The sequence below is a fragment of the Beta vulgaris genome, chromosome 6, assembly GCF_026745355.1.
Source record: "Beta vulgaris subsp. vulgaris cultivar EL10 chromosome 6, EL10.2, whole genome shotgun sequence".
In the NCBI taxonomy this organism is placed as follows: domain Eukaryota; kingdom Viridiplantae; phylum Streptophyta; class Magnoliopsida; order Caryophyllales; family Amaranthaceae; genus Beta; species Beta vulgaris.
In genome coordinates this window covers 64,516,644-64,534,022 of record NC_079207.1, presented here as the reverse complement: position 1 = coordinate 64,534,022, position 17,379 = coordinate 64,516,644, and the positions used below count along the sequence as shown (strand labels likewise).

The window sequence follows — 17,379 nt, the reverse complement described above, 5'->3', positions numbered from 1 at the left end:
CCAGATGCCTTATGGCGCAATTCCCTAATATGCAAAGATGATCTAACTTCTTCTAGGGACACAGAATCTTTACCAACAATGAAAGATTGCACAAAGTTTTCATACGATATAGGTAAAGAAACCAGCAATATTAAAGCAGCATCCTCATCATCTACTTTAACATCAATATTTCTCAGATCTAGCAAGATAGTATTCAGTTTATCTAGATGATCCCTTAGAGACGTACCTTCCTGCATACGCAGGACGTTGCTTCATCATCAACTTGTTGGTTAGAGATTTTGTCATATACAAACTCTCTAATTTCAACCACAGACCAGATGCGGTTTCCTCCTCCGCAACTTCAGTGATTATGTCATCTTCGAGACACTGCATAATCGTTGAATGAGCCTTCTCCTCCAGAACGGCCATCTCAGCGGTGACTGAATACGTTGCTTTCTTTGCCAACGGTGCCCACAACCCCAGTTGCTTCAGTAAAGCCCGCATCTTGATTTGCCACAGACCAAAACTATTCCTCCCAGTAAATTTATCAATTTTGACATTCATCCCAGACATCTTTCTCACACAGATCGATCACCAAAGCTTTGATACCAATTTGTTATAACGGACGTGAGAGAAACAAATTTTGAATGCAAAAATGATAAAATCAGACAACAGATTTACGTGGTTCACCAATTTGGCTACATCCACGGCAGAGAGAGGGAGAATATTTTATTATGTGAGGAAAAAACCAGATTACAGAGAGAAAATAGGCTAATTCGTGGTTTAAAACCCTAAGATATAAATAACCTATTTATACCCACAACAGAAAACGCGTTTCCGCGTTATTTCCCGTTCGCCCGACCCGCGCCCGCAGCCAGCCATCCCCATTCACACGAAAGTTCTGCCCGCCCGCGGGGTCGAGCGTGCGCGGGATTTCGGGCTGCTGTGCATATCGGCGAACTCCTTCGCCCGCGGGGTCGAGCGGGCGCCCGCGGGTTTCCGAGCTGTTGTGCATTTCGACGAACACCTTCTAAGCACAACAATTCAAGGCATCTTTTACATAAAGAATGTCTTCACTTCTTGTTATTGCAATATAACACTTCTGAGTGGCCATGCTTCAGAAATTTTTTTCCAATAGGCTGCTGATATACTATTTTCGAGTAGGATTGCGAAATATGGCGAAGGGAAGAATTTCGGTAAATTACCATATCATATCATTGGCTAGCCTTGGTCATTCCTTGTCTTCTATCTTGATGCAGAATAGTCGCAGGCCATATGTTCACTTTTTTTTTAACATAAATGTTGCATAGTAACAGCTAAGCTTGAAGCTTTGAGATGATCTATTTATGTACTCTACTAATTTTCTTCAATTCCAGGATATCTATGAAAAACTTACCACCTGGAACGACATATAGTTGTGAGATATACCGTATACCAGCTTGCTATTGCACTGAGAGATATCAAGTGTTTCCCAGAATCTTTGGTTTGGGTGATTTGACATACATATAGAGATATTGGACAATAATTTGTAAGTAACTCCATAGCTTTTATATAGTGCTATTGTTTTTCTCTTTTTTATACTTTTTCTTTTTAGGTAACAACGGAACTTGAGCTTGGTCCTATGCCATGGCTTAGTGACAAGTAGTAGCAGGATTTCCCTCCCAGGTCCATCTGACTGACTTGGTGTTTATCCTATGCCATGGCTTAGTGACAAGTAGTACCAGGATTTCCCTCAACTCTCAAGATGCCTGTAATAGGACTTAACCCATGGCGTTTATATAATTACTCATCACACCCCATTTTTCATTTGTATAACCCTGTATTACAAATATAAAATTTATAGAATGTTTTTAAAGAAAAAATTGACATCTAGACAGAATCTTCAATATAAAATGCTGGTTGGGGAGGTTAGTTATAATGTTATATAAGATTATTTACCTCCGTAACATTGTCTCCAAAATCGTTAATTTTATGCACGTTTTACAAGTTGGGAGTTATATGAGTTATGAGATAGACATGCAAATGTGAGGGTCATTATAAAATAATGATCTAATACACATGGTTACCTCATGTAATTTCCAAAAAAAATGGCTAGTCATAAAGTTGTCACTACTTCAGATGTTGTGATATGTAACTTGATTTTATTAGGCTGTAAATTAAATTGTGTTGTTTATTAAAATTGATGATCTCACATCTTAAGTGAACTCATATATTAGTGATTAAGTGTTTCCTCCGCCCCCCTAAAGAGTAAAGAGAGGGAAAATTAAAATGAATGATTTGAACTATGGCTGATTTTATAATAATAATCTCAATCATATATTATTCCAAAATAATCTCAATTCTCAACTATGAAGGTTGTCTTCTCTAATCAATCTAGTGACCTGAAATTACCGAATTAAATGGTGAGATAATGAAGGTTGTTGTATGTTTAGGTTTTCAAATCCTTTTTATATATCATTTGTACCAGTAATGGTTGCTTTTTTTGCGCACCCCGTTACATAGGAGATTTGCTACTTCTACTTTATAATATAAGGCCTATAACAAGTTTCTGTTTCCTGTTTGATAATTTAAGTGGTTTAGGAAAATCCATTATTTTGTTTACAATTTCTAGATTATCCTTATATTGTCCACTTAATACCATTTCATGCAATGTTCAAAAATTATATTTTAGTTATTATAAGCCTACATGGCTAACGTCTTGTATTTTTGGGCTATCTGAAATACATCTGGTGAGTTTGCAATGGTTCTGGCAAAAAAACATGATTGTCCTACATATAGCTATGGATCAATTATAGTTTGGCGGTCCCATATTGGGAGGGTGATGGTTAGGACGGAAGGCCAAAGCAATGAGAATAAATAGTTCTGCCTAATAAACTAATACAACAGTTAGTGAGGGAGGGTGATGCTCTGCAATTCTGCATTTAAAGCTAATGTCAGTCTAAGATGGTATAAAAAGTTCAAGGACTTAACTAGTATTTGAGCTCAGGTGATTCCTTGGGTTTTCTCTGTGCTACAATTTAGTAGTAGTTAAATAAGTCATCTCATTCATTATATGGATTTCAAAAGTTTTCCTTTCATATATCATCATTAATTTTGATTGAAAAAGCAATAATGATATTGGTGGAGTAATGGTTGGATCTCTTTCTTTCATACTCGAGGTTGGTTCGAATCTTCACGTCAACAAACTTCTTTTTTTTTTACTATATGAGAAAGACGTGGATAGAATGTTATTGAATGAGGGATGGTGACACGTGACACATATACGTTCATAGGAACACCTTTTAATGTATTAGTATAGATTACACATTAGCTAGCGCTTCATAATAGTGCAGTAGCAGGGTTCAGAGACAGAATTACATAGGTCTACCAGACTTTTTGATCTTATTCCACTTATTTTCTGTTTGATCTTATTCCATCTGAAAGCTTTCTCTGGTTCCAGGTTGTTTATTATGTATGGTATAATTTTCTTTTTGATGTTATTCAGTCTTTTTTTTCAATATCAAGTACAAGATTACATAGGTCTACTCTGTCTCTAGGCCTAAACTAAACCTTCCTCCAACCACATAAACATGCTCCTCTCAAAGTTTGATCCTTGGTCATCGTTGTGGAAGGTGAGCATGATTCCAAAGCTAAAGCTGAATTGGTGGAAATGTAGTATGTTTATGGTTTTTCTTATGTAGCAGCCTTTCCTGATTGATGCTTTCCTGTAGACATCTGTGTCCTTCTTAAGGAAAAAAAATTAGGTGGAAACATAGAAGAATAGTAGGGCTCCTGTCTGACCTTCCATATAAGTTTATTAGTAAAAATTATACACTATTTTGTGTACATTTGTTAGAGATATATTAGGATACTAAAGATATGATAAATATCTTTAGAATATATTAGTAGTTAGGATATTAATTATCTTAGAGAAATATTATCTTATGATTTATTTTAGATAAGTATTAAGAATAATATATCTTCTAGAGATGGTTTCCGAATAGGAGTTTCTATGTACTTCTATATATATTGTAGTCATCGTTCATTATTAAACACACCACAATAAAATCATATTGTTTTTCTCCCCTCATAAACTTGTCATGGTATCAAGAGCTGGTTAGATCTTGGGGAGAGTTTACAAAAATTTCCCCCTACCGGTGGGTTAGAGAGTTAAACCCACCGGTGGGATGAACGAACCACCAAAAAAAAAAAAAAAAAAAGACGAAATTGACGAATATATGAGAATTGCGTGAGATTTGTGAGAGTTCACAAATTTAGAAGATCTTACATATATTTGTGTGGGATTTGTGAGGGTTTTATTTTGATTTTTTTTATAAAAAAAAAAAGGAAAAAAAAAAGAAGAAAAGAAAGAAAGTACGACAAAAAGATTGAAGTCTGAAGACCAAGAAAACTACAAAAACCGATTACCCCGAGTGATTGGAGGACCGTGGCCGTGGAGGACTAGGTAGAGACCGTAGTGATGGAGGTGTAGCACGGTGGTGGTCGTGGGGGCAGCAGCGCAGGCAGCGAGCAGTTCTCGGACCCCAGACAGCAGCTCCAACGAGTCTTCGTCCTCGCCACACAAGCATGTTCGAGCCAACAAAGTGGTTGGACAGTAGCAGCAAACCTTGTATATTTCCTTGGCTCCAGTAAGACGTGGTCCTGGCCGGGATGGTAGACAAGGAGGGGAGCATGACAGAGGTGGACGTGGAGCATGCAATTAGGCAGCAGCTCTTCGACGTTGAAGTCATCTCTATTATTATCTACAGGTTTGAAAAGAACGACGATCCTGTGTTAAATTGAAGTGAGCGATGATTTTGCTCAAGAAGAAAGAAGAAAAACAACTATGCAGGTTCGAAAAGAAAGACGTTCTCGTATTGTTGAGAGATTATATCAGCAGGTTCGAAAAGAATGACGTTCCTGTTTGATTGTTGATTGATAGGTTCGAAAACAATGGTGTTCCTATTTGATTGTTGATTAATGGGTTCGAAAAGAATGGCGTTCCCGTTTTGCTGAAATATTTGGTGAGATCGAAAAGAATGGCGTTCTCATTAAGAAAAAAAATTGCAGATTCGAAAAGCGTCCCTGTTTGACTGGCGAGTGATGGATTTGAAAAGATTGACGTTTTCATCATCAAGACAAAGAAAATTACGGGTTCGAGAAGAATGACGTTCCCGATTTATTGAAATATTTGGTGAGTTAGTTCGAAAAGAATTGGCGTTCTCATCAAGAAGAAGAAAAAAATTGGTGGATTCGAAAAGAATGGCGTTCCCAACTATATATCCATTTAATTTGATTTGACTTATTTTTTTTTTTGTTTCTCCAATCGCAACGTTCGTATTACTGCCGTTGCGATTGCGGGAGGGTGTTAGAGATATATTAGGATACTAAAGATATGATAAATATCTTTAGAATATATTTGTAGTTAGGATATTAATTATCTTAGAGAAATATTATCTTATGATTTATTTTAGATAAGTATTAAGAATAATATATCTTCTAGAGATGGTTTCCGAATAGGAGTTTCTATGTACTTCTATATATATTGTAGTCATCGTTCATTATTAAACACACCACAATAAAATCATATTGTTTCTCTCCCCTCATAAACTTGTCAACATTTTATATTTTTACGTTTAGATTTCATGCAATGTTTATAAAGGATATATCTGACCTCCTTTTTTTGAGATAAATCTGATTTAAATACTTATAGCCTTAATAGTCTTATATTATAAACTATTCTTGTCATGCTCTTAATTATCTTATATTATATGTGATCTCCTTTTTTCCTTCAGCCGTCCATTTTCTATATAATTCTGCCATTTTCAGAAAAATTGTTAAACATATTACATAAATTTTACCAGGCTCTTGATGTGTCCTTGAGAGCCATCATTCTAAGAGACTGCTGCAAGTTATTGCTAAAATAATGTCTAAATGCAAACTTATAAGCTTATTGCTCTGATTTTCTGTACTCAAGTTGGTGGTGGCATTGATTTCAGCTGTAAAAAATTATATCTACTCTCTTTCTTTATTGCTAAAAGAAGGGTTGGGTTGGGTTCGTTGAGGGAAGAAGATAAATTGAAAAGAAGAAAGGCTTGCATTCCCGAGCCTTTAACTAAGAATATTGGTCTTTGATGACCCAACAGATGGAAAGCTAATAATATGGATTTCACTTGGCTTGTTGGAAGCTGATAATATGAATTTCACTTGGCTTGTTGGAAGCTCCTTAGTTCGCGTTGTAGCTTCTGCAACAGTTGATTACTACTTAGTGTATTGTTGCAAAGGTTTGAGATCAAATTGATTAGGGGTTGCGCGGACGCAGACCCCACTAACACAAATTATGACGTACACTCTTCCTCATTGGGAAGATGTTAGGCAAGCATCCCTCCCAAAGTGCAATGGAGGCCACCTGCCTAGGCCATGAGCCTTTTTGATGGCCTATCGACCCCGCCCAGGTAAGTAGTTTTGACAATATTCCATGACTTCAATTTATGTCTATGGTGCTCTTCCCATTTCTGTTTTTCATTGATATGGGACAGGACTGAATCTCCCGGCACATATTTGAACTTGGAATTGTGGTAGAGGTCATTATACCATCAAGTATCAAAGTCTGCGATGGTGACATTGATGTAGCTTGCATCTAAAGTTCTCTCCATGTGATATAGGGTCACGGATTTCTCATATCGTATGCAGAAGCACCTCCTAGCTTGTCATATCGTGCTGTTCTCTCTTTGCAGGACATGTTGTCAGTTTGGTCATGCATTTGGCACAGTATCTAAGAGCATTTGAAGTATGTAATGAAGTGAAGAAGATGCTTTGGAGTTGATTTAAGGCAACATGGTCTTTAAAAAATTTCTGTAGCTTCTTTACCATATGACCCTCAGAAATGTTTCCAGTCTTTCCTGATTATTGACAATGACATAATTAAAACTTTGGCATCATAGCACAGGGAACCAAAGAGACGTGGTACATTAGAAACAGCCTTTTTGCTTTGCCAGGGTTATAGTTGTGTTTTTTGTCAACTCGGAAAGATTCCATGTGACACAGTTGCGTCGTCTTCCTTTCATCGTGGCTACATTTAAAGGGTTCGTTGAATTTATTTGTACAAATGTTTACAGACTAGAGCTTGTTGCATATTCTAGAGTAGAAGAGTTGTTGATGATTGATATCATGCTTTAATATTTGAGCAAGGCATGTATTATTCCATTCAGTGAGCTTTGCCAATGAGAAATTTTTTCAATTGGCTTGTGTGATGGATGGTTAAAGGCTATTGCGGACTTGCATATCTTATGCCCAGTGCAGTAACATTCTTCAGCACTGGTAACATTATTCAAACATTAGATAATATCCGTGTTTTTTAGCTTTCGATCTCTTTTCCTCGAGGCTTGGGGTGTCTCTTGCCACTTGCCAGTTCCTTTTCTTACATTTTGTAAAAACTTAGATATTTGGTTGAGAAAGAACAAGACTAGTTTTGCCTTGTAAGTTATAGGTTCTATCTGTTGAAAAACAAACTTTAAATTTAGGATGTTATATTTAGCTTTCTTTAATTAGCATTTGTTTAATTTAAATAGTGGTTTGTGATGAGAACAATTATCATCCTTTAATTATTTAGAATTGTATAACTTAATATAGTAACATTTCTAATCATGAAATAACAATAATATAAAAAAAAAAAGCAGAAGCCTGAGAGAGTTTAACAGAAATAAAGAAAAGGAGATATAAGGAGTTTTGCATTATAACATATATCTAAAATTATATTTTTCTTATCCTGGGTTGTAACTCATATTTGTTTCTCTTTCATATACTCCTATAATTATTTGAGTTAGCAATTCGTAAATTGTTATAACTCCTACATTTGGGTATCAGAGCCACGTTATCGTTTCAATATCAATACCTCAAAATGTCGACCAACTTTGTTCAACCACAAGTACCTCAATTGTCCAAGACCAATATGAAGATTGGTGTATCAAAATGAAAGCTTTGTTTGGCTCCCAGGATTTATGGGATGTTGTGAGTGATGGTTTCGAAAAACCATCTGATGAAACAAAGACTTCTTTAACCAAAGAACAAAAAGAAGATTTGAAGGAAAATCAGAAAAAAGACCAAAAGGCATTATTTTTGATCTATGCTAGTTTAGATCGTGAAACATTTGTAAAGATTTCAAATGCAACCACAAGCAAAGAAGCTTGGGACACACTTGCGACAATATTTAAAGGTGTCGAGAGGGTTAGGAAAATCCGTTTACAAGCCCTGCGAGGTGAATTTGAAGAAATAAAAATGACAGAGACTGAGTCTATTTCTGATTATTTTTCTCGGCTTCTCACGAATGTGACACAACAAAAACAAAATGGTGAGAAGATTGAAGATAAAAAAATTGTTGAAAAAGTTCTACGATCGTGTAATAAAAAATTCAATCATGTATTACCAGCAATTGAAGAATCAAAGGATATTGATACATTATCAATAGAAGAACTCATGGGATCACTTCAAGTGCACGAACAACGAATTCAGAAGAATGATGGACCAGCTGTAATAAATCAAGCACTTGAATCAAGATTCCAATCAAATGAACAAAGAGGTGGAAACCGACGAGGAAATTTCGAGGACGAGGAGGTAGAGGTCGTGGTAACTACCAACCTCGCAATCAAAATAATGAGAGAAGTTTTGGCCGTGGAAGAGGGTCAAATAGAGGAGGAAGAATTTTCAATGAACGTGGTAAGACAAAAGACATTCAATGCTATAATTGTCAAAAATATGGACATTATGCATCTGAATGTTGGAGCAAGCAAAAGGATCAGGGAAATCATTTAAATTTCGCTGAATCATCCCAAAACAATGAGGAAAGTCCTGCATTGTTACTAGCACATGAAGAGGCTAGTAATCAACAAGACATGTGGTTTTTCGATTCTGGTGCGAGTAACCACATGTGTGGTAGAAGAGAATATTTTATTGACCTTGATGAGAATGCACAAGGTAATGTAAGTTTGGGAGATTCATCCAAACTACAAGTTGAAGGTAAAGGGAAAATACGAATATTTCAAGCAAATGGAAATGAAGAATTTATTTCTAATGTTTACTACGTGCCTGATATGAAAAGCAACATCCTTAGTATTGGGCAACTTTTGGAAAAGGGATATATTGTTCATATGGAAGGTAATAATCTTCAACTTAAAGATAAAAGTGGAAGACTTATTGCTCAATCAAAAATGGCGAAGAATCGCATGTTTCCGCTGCAACTTAACACCGAGGTACAAAAATGCTTCTATGGTGTTATTGAGAATGATTCATGGAAATGGCATAAGCGTTTTGGGCATCTGCATTTCAATGGCCTAAAACTTTTGCAATCGAAGAATATGGTGCATGGCTTGCCTAAAATTGAAGATCCTAAACAAGTTTGTGAGATATGCACGGCAGGAAAACAAGCTAGACTACCATTTCAGAAGGGATTATCATGGAGAGCGAAAGCACCATTGCAATTGGTACACACAGATATATGTGGACCATTGGAACCGATATCTTTAGGAGGTAATCGTTATTTTATTACCTTCATAGATGATTATAGCAGGAAATTGTGGGTGTATATGTTAAAGGAGAAATCAGCTGCATTTGATACATTTATGCAATTTAAAGCTCGGGTGGAGCTTGAAAGTGGGTATAAGTTGAAAACCCTAAGATCAGATCGAGGGGTGAATATAAATCAAATTTATTCAAAAATTATTGCAAAAGCGACGGGAATACGACAACAATTCACAGCCTCCTATACACCACAACAAAATGGAATTGCCGAGAGAAAGAATCGAACAATTCTAGACATGACACGAAGCATCTTGAAAGAAAGGGGATTCCGAAGCAATTCTGGGCAGAAGTTGTTGCTTGGACAACTTATATTCTAAATCGTTGCCCTACGAAAAGTGTGAAGAATATGACTCCGCAAGAAGCATGGAGTGGTGAAAAACCAAATGTGGAACATTTGAGAGTATTTGGGTGCATTGCCTATGCTCAAATACCTGAAGCAAATAGAAAGAAGTTAGATGATCGTGGTGAAAAATGTATTTTTATTGGATACAGCTCACAGTCCAAGGCTTACAAATTATATAGTCCAATAACTGGAAAGTTAATTGAGAGTCGGGATGTAATATTCAGCGAAGGAGAATCTTGGAAATGGGATGACCAAGAAAAAAAGAAAGAGAAAATTGTGTTTGAAGGGTATGATGATTTAAGGAGAGGAGTTCTGAACAAAATCCACCAAACACTCCACAAAATAATAATCAGTCATCATCACCACCATCGCCATCAACTGGAGGATCAAGTTCATCATCAAAAACACCTCTTAAGATGAGAAGCTTAAGAGACATCTATGAGATACAACTGAAGTTGAAGAGGTAGATTTATTTTGCCTATATGCTGATCATGAACCAATCAATTTTAAAGAAGCCGCTGGAGAAAAAGAATGGATATCTGCTATGAAAGAGGAGATTCATTCAATAGAGAAAAATGATACATGGGAACTTGCTACATTGCCAAAGGGCCAAAAGGCTATTGGTGTGAAATGGGTATATAAGATCAAGAGAGGTGCTGATGGAAGCATTGACAGATACAAGGCAAGACTTGTAGCAAAAGGTTACAAGCAAAAATACGGGGTTGATTACGATGAAGTATTTGCTCCCGTAGCTCGATTAGATACAGTGAGATTGTTAATTTCACTTGCAGCACATCATAAATGGAAGATATACCAGCTTGATGTTAAATCTGCATTTTTAAATGCGTTCTTGAAGAAAGTTTATGTAGAACAACCTGAAGGTTTTATTATCAAGGGACAAGAAAATAAAGTGCTTCGGCTGAAAAAGGCACTTTATGGTCTAAAGCAAGCTCCACGAGCTTGGAACACACGTATTGATGGATACTTAATCCAGAATGGTTTTGTAAGTGTCCGTATGAACATGCAGTCTACGTGAAGAAGAATGGTGATAATATACTCATAGTAAGCTTATATGTTGATGATCTATTGTTCACTGGGAACAATGAAAGAATGTTCGAAGATTTCAAAAGGGTCATGTTCAAAGAATTTGAAATGACCGACTGTGGGCTGATGAATTACTTTCTTGGGATAGAAGTACAACAAAATGAAGATGGAATTTTCATTTCACAAAAGAAATATGCAAAAGAGATTCTTGAAAAGTTTAAAATGACTACATGCAAACCCATGAGCACTCCTGTCTCAACAGGAATAAGATGACGAAAGTTGGAGAAGGAAAATCAATTAATCCAACTTTGTACAAAAGTCTAGTTGGAAGCCTAAGGTACTTAACTATCACAAGGCCTGACATTGTATATGGAGTTGGGCTTGTCAGTAGATACATGGAAACACCAAAAGAATCACATTGGTGCACTGCAAAGAGAATAGTAAGGTATATAAAAGGTACCTTAGAATATGGAATGTTTTATGCTTATGGAGATGAAGCAACATTATACGGCTATTCAGATAGTGATTGGGCTGGAGATCAAGATGAAAGGAAAAGTACAACTGGATATGCTTTCTATCTAGGTTCAACTGCTTTCACTTGGAGTTCGAAAAAGCAACCAGTGGTAGCATTGTCAAGCTGCGAAGCAGAATACATAGCAGCTTCATCTGCAGTCTGTAAGCAATATGGTTAAGAAATCTCCTACAAGAACTTGATCATGTTCAAGTGAAACCTACGACAATACACGTCGACAATGTGTCTGCAATAAACTTGCTAAAAATCCAGTTCAACATGGAAGGAGTAAACACATTGATACTCGTTTTCATTTCTTACGAGATCAACTGAAGCAAGGAACAATTGAGCTCAAGTATTGTAATACCACTGAGCAAGTTGCAGATATTTTTACAAAGCCCCTATCTCTGGAAACATTCAAAAGGTTGAGAGAATTACTTGGTATGAAAATTAAAGTTTGAGGGGGTGTTGAAAACAAACTTTAAATTTAGGATGTTATATTTAGCTTTCTTTAATTAGCATTTGTTTAATTTAAATAGTGGTTTGTGATGAGAACAATTATCATCCTTTAATTATTTAGAATTGTATAACTATATTATTAACATTTCTAATCATGAAATAACAATATAATATAAAAAAAAGCAGAAGCCTGAGAGAGTTTAACAGAAATAAAGAAAAGGAGATATAAGGAGAAGTTTTGCATTATAACATATATCTAAAATTATATTTTTCTTATCCTGGGTTGTAACTCATATTTGTTTCTCTTTCATATACTCCTATAATTATTTGAGTTAGCAATTCGTAAATTGTTATAACTCCTACACTATCGGTATGTTTATGAAGATGTAAGGCTTATCTGGATGTTCGAACACCAAGCATTTTCAGTTGTTGTATAAGTTCTGTTCAGTTTGTATATGTGTTAATCTTATATGCTAAATGTAGATAATTTTTTGTTTCAGTGGAGGCCACAGACATGAGCCTGCTTGAATCTTGATCTCCCATCAACACCGTCTAGGTAAGTATTTTTGCTCCGTCACTTGCATCTCCTTTTATATACATCTCTTTTTTAGCTTGTTGTTACTTGTTAATTAATTAATCTGGACCGAAGTCCAATTTTGCTACGCCACGTGCGTAGTGTAAAGCGCACCTAGGCGCAAGGCGAATGGGTTATGCGCTTTTTTTGTAAGTCAAATGACATTTTTGTGATTGAAACGCTAGTAATATGCAGCATAAAAGTTAAATATATTGTCGTAAGTTAATCGATTTACTTTTATATTCTCAATGTATATTGCATAATAATTTAAATATGTAGTCCGTAGCTGTTGAAGAATTTGAGATATATATTGTTTCGTTTACCTCGAGATGAACTTAGCATGATTTCTGAGGATCTGTATTTTATAGAGAATATCAACATGGTCTTATATTTTGACCTTTAAAGAATCTCGAATGTTGATGATTTGGGAATAATCCTAAGTGTTATTATATCCCTTTTCTTGGTTCATATTTGTAGATCTCTTTGTTTAGGGAAATAACACATAGGGTTATGTTGAGATGATCTTCCCATAATTTGGAATCATCTGAGTGCATTCACTATATACCTGGCAAGGCTATTTATCGCTCATTTTTTCATTTGAAGCATTTTGCCAACATTGCTCATTTGGAGTCTTCCAAGTGAGCAAGGACCAAGAACATAAAATTGGGTGTACAATACTCACGGTGACCCCGGTTTATGATAGAAATGGTAAAATTACTTTGTAAATGAGTGAAACCTAATTCTATCTTTTGGTGTGTAGATTGTAGAAAGTCAAATAATGCAGTGATGTAATATATGATCCCATGTCTAGGGTACACTCCCATAAGACTTTACTAATTAAGGCAATTGATATCTAAACTCTGACTTTTTATATTGTGAAAGTATATTATCGTTTGCTGAAAAACACACTTTGAGCGTGGTAGTTTTTCTGTTAGAGATAAAGTATGATACTAAAGATATGATAAATATCTGTAGGATATATTAGTAGTTAGATACTAAAGATATGATAAATATCTGTATAACTACTAATATATCCTACAGATATTTATCATATCTTTAGTATCGTACTTTACCTCTAACATTTTCTCAATGACACGTGTTGTTATTTATATGAATTTGAAAAGGCAATGTCATACTCAAGCCTTTAAGGACAAATTTTCTCATAAGCACATGACTTTGATGCAATATAGGGTGGACAAATGTGTTTGTAGAGATTTTGCCTGTCTTTGTGGAGCATTTACCTTATTACTCTTAAGAAGCCATGAGATGTAACCTCCATAGAGATCAGAATTTAGTTGTTGACATTTTCTAGTTTTATCTGTTGCCCATATGAAAATGCAAGAAATTGTCTAAAATCATTCCTTGTAGTGTTTGTCATAATCTCATGCTGTTGTATTACTTGAAGAAGGAAGAAAGCGAGCATTACTTAAGATACTGACCTATCTCTCATTTTTCAGCTGTTTGAAACGTATTTTATTAGTTCTCGATGGTGTTGGTAACTGAAACATGATTGCTGTGCAAAATTGGGATGTCCAAAGATAAACTTGATGCCATAAAAAACTTTTCAATCACTTTCTGCTTCTGCCTTGCATCAGATATTTCTGCTCAATGTCTATATCACCAATTCTGTAAATTGGAGACTGTATTTCTTCAGCTTAAGACATATTCTGCCTCTGTTTATCCCACAATGAAAAGTGAAACATAAGGCTCTAATGACCTGGTAATAAAATACAAGCATGTGAGTCTGGGTAAAGCATACCTTTCTCGGCCTTTTGGCTAAGATCAAGTGTAGTATCTGTTCTTATCAGTTTAATATCTGATACGTGGGTCATTGACCCACAACGATATTAAATTTATTTTTTTAGGGGGAGGATCCACCACAGTAGCTTGCTATTGGGATCCTTGAGCATCGCCCTTGTGTTGCACTATTGCATGGGATAGGCGCACCCCATTAGATAACTATTCAGAATTGTATCACATACTTTCAGATAAAGTCCAACATGGAAATTCCTTTTGCTCCAAAATTTCCCTTGTCTTTTGTTGCATTTGAATGTTTTTGCTATGGCGATATTTTTGTTCAAAATTTACACTTAAGGTATATGACAAATCATGTCATTATCCTGGAAACTTAATGAGTATTATTATCTCTGCTTTAGCTCTGCGGGATCCACAATAATGATTGCTACAAGTCTGATACATGAATACATCTCTTACTGAAACGCTGATAAGATTTCTTTCAGTTATTCTTTGAAAATAATTAAAACTGTAACTTCTGCATGGTGCACTTTCGTGGGTTCAGCAGCAAAAATAGGATTATTGCGCGTCATGTCAATGTAAAAAGCTGTCATATTATTATTAGTAGTAAACTAGTAACTGTCTAACTGATTTACTATTATCAGGCATGTGGTGTAGGTGATTATGTGTTTCACTTGTACAACTACATTATTGTCTGGCCTTCTTAAATCTATAGACTAGTAGTAACTATTTTTCTAGTATCATTAATTACTATTATATGCATAAAATGCTTGCGTCTTGCTTGATTATAAATTACTCTTCCTTTTGCATAAATTACAATTGCAGGTCCCTTGTGAAACCTCTCATCGAATTACAATTTCCAACTGGTTGGGGGTAAGTTCCTGTACACTTGGACCTCTGTAAATTCTGCAATTGACTATACTTGTTGATAATAGGCTTTTTACTGAGAGTTAAAGTACTTCACGTGAGTATTGATGTTTGTAATAAAAAGAAAGAGTTATGACTTTCCTGGTTTTGTCTTTAATCTTTTGATACTTAGATATTCTCAAGGTTTTAGCTTTTGTGCTGGTGTACTAATAATAACTTATGATGCTGAGGCTATTGCTGAAGAAAGGGTATCATCTATTACGATTAGCTGACATCAGCCGGAATATGCTGTTAGTGTAGACTAGTAACGAGTTCATTATTATCACTTTCTAATCGTATTACTTATATGCATGAAATGCTTCACTTTTGCTTTGACTAAGTTGTTTCTAACTCTTCCTTTTACAAAAATGTTGACTGCAGTCATGATAGTCATATAATTACAAGTTTCCAACTGGTTGTGGGAAAGAGGTAATTGTGTTTGCTCTTTGTGTTTTTCATTTTCCATGACCATGTAATAATATTCAATTGTTTTGGTTCGCTCGACTGATGTCTACATCAAAGATCTGCATTTGACTATAATGTAAATGTGGCTAAGCACTAAAACTTCAGTTTGAAAATTTCGTACCCTTATGTACTTTTTTGGGTTTGCTTTACCAAAACTTATACTTGGGATTAGTGGAAGCTCCTATAGGAACTCCCTCCAAAAATAAACGTATGCCACTGAATGCAACGAGCACACGGTATTCTTTAGTAAAAGGCGAAAGAATAGTTCGCTCTGTGCTCAGTGCATGGCTGCGTAATGAGATTAAAATCAGGCTTTGTAATTTATGCAGCAAATGCCTAGCATGGATAAACTGTCTCGCTGATGTGGGACTGTTTTTCCGTTCTTCATCGGACCAAAATATCCCCGGAAACTAATGGAAGGAGAGTTGAGGCTTTTAGTTTCCCTTTTGGATATAGGATATCCAGGAAAGAGAAGGGGGTGGTTCACTGGTTCTGCTGAGAGATCTCTACGTCATTTGTTGGTTGTAACCATTAACCAGTACATTGTGTTTTTCTGCTGAATAGGAATTGGAAACACCTTTGGGCCATCAGTATTGAGAAGTGGTAAATAAACAGATTTCGCCAGTTCTGTGGATAGCAAGACTAAAATCATTCCTCTTGAATGCCATGATTGCTTACTTCAAACTCATTTCGCTGTGTATAATTGTTCATGTGCAATTGTGTATGTAGTATTTGCTGCTGGTGTACTGAGAGTAAGGTTTAGTGGAAGGATAGGAGGCTCTTTTGTAAGAAGTAGAGCATAGGATTTGATCTAGCCTATTGACTTGCCTCTTCTCCTGTAAGTGGTCTAGCCTCATTTTGTCAGACTCGTTAGTGGGACAAACTTCTGGGATCTTCTGTCAGCATAGACTAGTAGCGAGTTCATTATTATCATTTTCTACTCGTATTATCTTATATGCATGAAATGCTCGACTTTTGCTTGACTAAGTTGTTTCTAACTCTTCCTTCTACAAGCATAGACCAGTAGCAAGTTCATTATTATCATTTCTACTCATATTACCTCATATGCATGAAATGCTCGACTTTTGCTTGACTAAGTTGTTTCTAACTCTTCCTTTTACAAGAATGTTGACTACAGTCGCGATACCTGTCATATAATTACAAGTTTCCAACTGGTTGGCGGAAAGAGGTAATTGCGTTTGCTCCTTGTGTTTTCATTTCCCATGACTATGTAAAATTCAATTGTTTTGGTTCCTTCGACTGATGTCTACATCAAAGATCTGGATATTTGCTTTCCCTTGCTCGCCTCTGCTACTGCCGCATAGGTGAATTGTGTTAATTTGACTATAATGTAAAGGTGGCTAAGCACTTCAACTTCAGTTTGAAAATTTAGTACCCTTCTGTACTTTTTGGGTTTGCTTGACCAGAACTGTGTAGCTCCATGCCCTATAGTGTTGTAGTTGAAGTTAGATGGTGACTGCAAATTTCTTTAGAGCTCCATGTAAAGGTGATAATGAGATAATGAAATAACCCAAGTTCCTCAACTTCGCTTGAATAGTTAGCATATATATTGATGCATTCTACACCAATAATATAATATGCATTAGTGCCACATAAAATCTTGTGCATTTCACGATTCTCTTTATAAATCATTTGGTAATGGATGCTCTTTGTAATTACATCAGAGATATATGCTCCTTCGATTTTTATAATAGAGGGCCTATAACATATCCATTATTCTCGTTCCATAATTGAAGTTATTGAAATAATATTCATTTTTTAGTGTCA

General features: G+C 35.7%; 1 long non-coding RNA gene and 3 other non-coding genes across 4 annotated transcripts in view; 2 read left to right on the top strand and 2 right to left on the bottom strand.

Annotated features, from left to right (window-relative positions):
* LOC125499094 (uncharacterized) overlaps nt 1–7,452 on the top strand; it is a 28,331-nt gene extending 20,879 nt beyond the window's left edge. Inside the window, exon 7 of the long non-coding RNA XR_008969725.1 lies at nt 1,356–7,452. This is a non-coding gene — a long non-coding RNA (uncharacterized LOC125499094). The remainder of the gene's footprint in view (nt 1–1,355) is intronic.
* On the bottom strand, nt 6,260–6,421 carry LOC125499237 (U1 spliceosomal RNA). The gene has a single exon (XR_007275952.1). It is a non-coding gene; the product is annotated as a U1 spliceosomal RNA (small nuclear RNA).
* Nucleotides 7,453–14,220: 6,768 nt separating the features above from the next.
* On the top strand, nt 14,221–14,417 carry LOC125499272 (U2 spliceosomal RNA). The gene has a single exon (XR_007275987.1). It is a non-coding gene; the product is annotated as a U2 spliceosomal RNA (small nuclear RNA).
* A 1,349-nt stretch (nt 14,418–15,766) lies between these two features.
* On the bottom strand, nt 15,767–15,881 carry LOC125499289 (U5 spliceosomal RNA). The gene has a single exon (XR_007276003.1). It is a non-coding gene; the product is annotated as a U5 spliceosomal RNA (small nuclear RNA).
* Nucleotides 15,882–17,379: the final 1,498 nt, after the last annotated feature.